This window comes from Myotis yumanensis, unplaced genomic scaffold (genome assembly GCF_028538775.1).
Source record: "Myotis yumanensis isolate MYYU_CA2020_CCGP unplaced genomic scaffold, mMyoYum1.0.hap1 SCAF_2, whole genome shotgun sequence".
NCBI lineage: Eukaryota > Metazoa > Chordata > Mammalia > Chiroptera > Vespertilionidae > Myotis > Myotis yumanensis.
This window is the reverse complement of record NW_027223753.1, coordinates 67,464,596-67,470,595: the sequence shown is the minus strand read 5'-3', so window position 1 is coordinate 67,470,595 and position 6,000 is coordinate 67,464,596.

Here is a 6,000-nt window from a genome sequence, read left to right as displayed (position 1 = left end):
AGATTGGTATTAGAATCACTGGCATATGAAAATGCCTGATTGTAGAAAAGCATTTCAGCCTTTCTGAGCAGCTGGAGCCACTATTGAGGATTATATTAAGGCATGTACAGATGTGGGTTCAATGAATTATCAAGCCACCTTATTAGCTGCCGCGATAAAGGGAGAGGTCAAAAAGAGTAAACCGAAATGCTATAATTGTGGAAAATTTGGACACGTGAAGAAAGATTGTAGAAAAGGATTAGGACAGGCTCAGACAAGAGATAATAAACAACAACCTTCAGGATTCTGTAAACGATGTGGAAAGGGACATCATTGGACTAAGGAGTGCAGGTCAGTTAAAGATAAACGTAAATATTCTTCCCCCTCTTCACAGTGGTTCGGGAACGGTCAGTAGGGCTTAGCCTGGAGCCCACAAACAACACGAGCTTCCAACAACTCCCAGTGAGCAGCGGATTGATACATTCGACCATGCAGAGTCTCAGCGACTCTCAATCTCAGACTTAGTACATGCAACAGCAAAAAGTGCAGCCTTAGATATTCCTATTTCATATGATTGTACTATTTTACCAGAAAAAGGAATTTACAAATTGTCTACAGGTGTTTTGGGGCCAATTCCATCAGGGACTGTAGGTCTCTTACTGGGATGTAGTAGCTTAACATCTCAAGGTATGACAGTATATACTGGGGTTATAGATGAAGATTATCAGATGAAATTAAAATTATGGTTTCAGCTACCACAACTATACAATTAAGGAAAGGTCAACGTGTTGCTCAATTGCTACTATTACCTTTTATTCAAGGAAAAGCAGCTCCAGTTAAACTCATTGGTGGATTTGGTAGCACAGACAAGCAAATATTTTGGCAAGCGCTTATAAACGACGAGCGCCCCAAACTTAAATTAACATTTGAGGATGGAACTATAATTGAAGGCCTGGTAGATACTGGAGCCGACGTTTCAATAATCAGAGCCCAGAATTGGCCACTTAAATGACAAGCTCAAATGGTCAATGTCTCCTTTACTGGAATAGGAGAGATGCGTAACATTCAGCAAAGCCAACATTCCTTAATATGTTTTGGACCTAAAGGACAAAAGGCATTAATTAAACCTTATGCTTGTCCCTGAGCGCTGGGCAGGCGCACTCTCTGGGCTCCAATCTTCATGAAATGGGAGCTCCCACCAAGCTAGAGGTCCAAGCTCCCCGACCCCTTGGGAGCTTACACTCAGTTGTAGCCTGGCTGTAACCATTTCTTCTCAGGAGGATGAAAGAAGTTTGACTTTTCTTTCAGATGAAGGCAACTAACTGAACAACCTCTACCTCAGTTTCCAAGTGAGCAAGAGTGAACTCTTTGAAGGAAGTGAAAGAAAGTTCAGGATGTAACAGGAAATTGTGCTGTACAGGCATGAATTTTTAAAAAAATACATTTTATTGATTTTTTTACAGAGAGGAAGGGAGAAGGATAGAGAGTTAGAAACATCGATGACAGAGAAACATCAATCAGCTGCCTCCTGCACACTCCCTACAGGGGATGTGCCTGTAACCAAGGTACATGCCCTTTACCTGAATCAAACCTGGGACCCTTCAGTCTGCAGGCCGACACTCCATCCACTGAGCCAAACCAGCTAGGGCTGAAGCAGAATTTTTGGACTGGACAGGATGTCCCAGAGTTGAATAATGAATCCACAGACAGAAGGTGGTATAGCCAAGGTGGAAATTTAATAAAGAACAAGTACAAAAGGAAACCATCAACAAAACAACAAGAAGACCCACTGCATGGGAGAACATATTTGCCAATGATATCACCAATAAGGGTTTAATCTCCAACATTTACAAGGAACTCATGAAACTTAACAATAGAAAGATAAACAATCCAATCAAAAAATGGGCAAGGGACCTAGATAGACACTTCGAAAGAGGACATACAGAAAGCCGAAAGACATAAGAAAACATGCTAAAAGTCACTAATTAGAGGAGAGATGCAAATTAAAATGACAATTCGGTATGATCTCACACCTGTCAGAATGGCTATCATCAACAAATCAACAAACAACAAGTGTTAGAGAGGATGTGGAGAAAAAGGAACCCTTCTGCACTGCTGGTGGGAATGCAGACTGGTGCAGCCACTGTGGAGAACAGTATGGAGCTTCCTCAAAAAGTTAAAAATGGAACTCCCATTTCACCCAGTGATCCCACTTCTAGGAATATATCCCAAGAAACCAGAAACACCAATCAGAAAGGATATATGCACTCTTATGTTCATAGCAGCACAATTCACCATAGCTAAGATTTGGAAACAGCCTAAGTGCCCATCAACAGATGAGTCGATTAAAAAACTATGGTACATCTACACAATGGAATACTACGCTGCAGTAAAAAAGAAGGAACGCTTGCCTTTTGCAACAGCATGGATGGAACTGGAGAGCATTATGCTAAGTGAAATAAGCCAGTCAGAGAAAGATAAATACCTCATGATTTCACTCATTTGTGGAATATAGAGATCAACATAGACTGATGAACAGGGACAGATCCAAAGACAGAGAAACAGTGATCATACTATTAATCCCCAGAGGGAAAGTAGGGTTGGGAGGGGGCAAGAGGAAGAGATCAACCAAAGGACTTGGATGCATGCATATAAGCCAAACCAATGGACATGAACAATAGGGGGATGAGAGCATGAGTCGGGGGGGGGGCGGCATGGAGAATGGGGGTTTAATGGGGGGGGAGATGAGGACACATTTGTAATACCTTAACTAATAAAGAATTTAAAATAAAATAAAATAAAATTATGCAAGAAAAAAAAAAGAACTACAGACTAACAGGAGGGGATGGGGAAGAGTTCCACTGAGTTCCTTTCCCTACAGTTTATAAAGGCTGTAGATCTTTGTGCCTTGATATCCCCTCTGATTGGTCACTATTTTAGACTGGTTACTATAGTAACTCCTGAGCTCGAAGGTCCAACCTCAGATGAGACCTGTGAGGTTTTCCCCCCCGCATCCCCCCTTCCTTGTTTTTCTATTACCTTTTTGGTTTCTTCCTCTACTTCTGGATGAAGGGCTTCTTTCTCTTTATTTTGTAAATATGGACCTTTTGCTGTTTCCAGCTCACTCATTCTATGGAAATATACCTTCTGCTGCTCTGCAGCCCTGTGTTTCTTCCATAGTCCCCTTAATTTCTAAAATTTCCTAAAACCTGTCTTTTTCACCCCTAAAAATTCCTGTTTCAATATGTAAATAATGTGAAATTTTATCTAACTTTCTAGACACTTTCAGTCTAGCTATAGGGACATACTCAGTATTGTTTACTCAGTAGTAAAAGCGATTTCTTCCTTTTTTACATTGCTATGGAGAGGAATTTCTTTGTTGATGAGACTTTTAATTCACCATTAACATGACAGAATAAATTTCCTGCCTACACTCTGAACACCTTTGCAGATGAACAAAGCTACTGTCTATAGATAGATTTGGACATGTTTCTTGAGAATAATTTAATGTGTGATAGGCATAAAATTGGTCTATTTATGTGAACAGCAAACTGATCAGAGTCTTGAACATTATGTACTCTGACATTAACAGCATTTCTAATTCATTGATGTCATTGTATTTATTTTCTACTTTTCTGTGTATTGTGAACCTCTTTAATGATTGTGACATGCAGAGAGTGGCCACTAGGATTCATCTCTCTCCTCTCCTCTCCCCTACCTCCTCTCTTTTTCTCTCTCTCTCCATCATATGATAAGGTGATGCTATGGACTCCAGCATTCCAGACCTAGGATCAAATCCTGCTTATCCTACTTCCTAGATGTGTGACCTTGGGTAGTGTTATGGGTTGAATTGTATACCCTCCCAAACTCATATGTTGACATCCTTAACCCCCAATATCTCAGAATATGATCTGTTTTGGAGATAGCACCTTTACAGAGATAATCACATTAAAACAAGGTCAGTAGGGTGGACCCAAATCCAATACTACTGGTGTCCTTACAAGGGGAAATTTGGAATAGAAAAATAAATACATTAAGTAAAGTAGCTTATCTTTTAAAACACAAAAGTTATTTATCAGGAAACATTTTCTGTTACATATTGTGTATTGTCATTTATTGTTCATTCATTATTTTAGACAAGTATTTGGTAATCAATGATGACATATAAAGTCTGTCATATATTAATGTGCCAATGTGCACAGATGAGTTATTATATTAAGGTATAACAGATAGGAAAGGAAGCTTGAAATAAGAAATTTTACTAGTTTCCTTGGTGTGGACAGAAAGCAAGGGCAATTGATAAAGTTGCAGTGTCCAATAAAAGTGTTTTATCCTGGAGAGCAAATAAGGAGACAAGGCTCAGGAGAATAGCAGTTTGGAGCTGGAGAAAATTATTTTATCCAGGAAGTAGTTAAATTTAAAATAATGCAGGAAAAACACTGTGCTGTGTATGTTTGCATGCTGACTCTAGTTGCATCATCAGCTGTGGGCATCATATTCAATGAGAAATTGATCTTCACAGCAAAAGCATAATTTTGTTTCAACAGAAGCACCTTAAAGGCACAGAAGAGTTGTGGTGCCTCTTTCTGTGCCTCTTTCTGTGTCAAAGAATACAAAATACTGCCTCTTTCTTTACTATTTTAAATGTCACAACTGCACTTTGAGTCAAAGGTGGTGACCTCATTTCTGGGTAATTGTCATGGGAGAGAAGCTTGAAGAACCCAGAGCACATGGAGGGTCCCATTCCTCAGAGAGAGCAGGGCAGCAAGTTCAGATGGTTGTGCATATCCTTTCTGCCTCATTAAGTCCATACTTCACTAGTTCCTAAAGCTGTGTCCTTTATTTTGAGAACCTAGAGAGCAGTGAATATAGTAAGAAAATGCTAGTTGGGGCCCTGTTGGATGGCATCTCATAGAATCACCCCTATTTTTTGAACACCTGGTGTGTATGTGGTGGGAGCCAAATATACAGTGATGAAGATGATCAAGTAGATGAGCTCACGAGGTAGTAACAGAGACAGCTGTAAACAGGTCATTTTAATTTTGCAATTATATAAAAGCGCTGTGGTAGGTGGGAGATCAGCACAATGTTTAGCCCAAAGATACCTGATGCAATCTCAGGAAACCAGGAAATAGCAGTGGGTGAGGAGGGACAGAAGCTGGCAAATAAAGGGAGCAGGATGAGCAGCCGGGTCTTTAAGAAGTCTGTGTCCTGTGTGCAAAGGTCCAGAGTCAAGAGACTACACACAGCGTGTGGAATTACAAGCAGTTCATTCTAACCACAAAGGTCTTAAGCCCTACACGGCTGAAAAGAATTCTTAAAGTGTTGAGCTGACCCTGAAAAAATTTTTCCTTCTAATTCACCATCTTTATAAATGTGGGGCAGGAATTTGGAGATGATTCCAATGGCCATCCCAGTAGACTTTATATCTGAACATAAATTCGGGAGAAATTCCAAGGCCTATTGAGAGGCCCAAAGGACAACAAAGTTAAGATGCACATCCTGTAACTTCTGTTTCTTGCTGTAATAAGTGCACTCTTTCTGTTGAGCATTTAAAATTTTGATGTGTATTTGCCACAGTTTGCATTGTCCCTGACAAATAGGAGAGACTGCCAGGTTCCTGAAATCTTTGCCAACATAATGTCCTATCAAAATGTCCTTCTGACAGATGACACCAGTACTTTCTACTTTTACTTTGCATATCTTTACAATCAGTAAAGTTAAATGTTCTATCTCTTATACTTTTGCCCAATTAAAAAATGTCTTTGCTGTTCTTTGCTCCCAGATTCATAAGGATCATTATAGCTGAAGAAATAATAATAATAATAATAATAATAATAATACAGATTGCCAATGTTTTCCTCATCACGCCATTTGTCTTTTTGCCTTATTTAAACCTTTACTATGAATAAATCATCTTTTAACTTGTTTTTCATTTCTTTAAATTAATTAATTCAATCAAAGGTGAGCTTGTTTTTTTGTTTTGTTTTGTACATCAGTCCCTGGTATTTTTTGGTAATC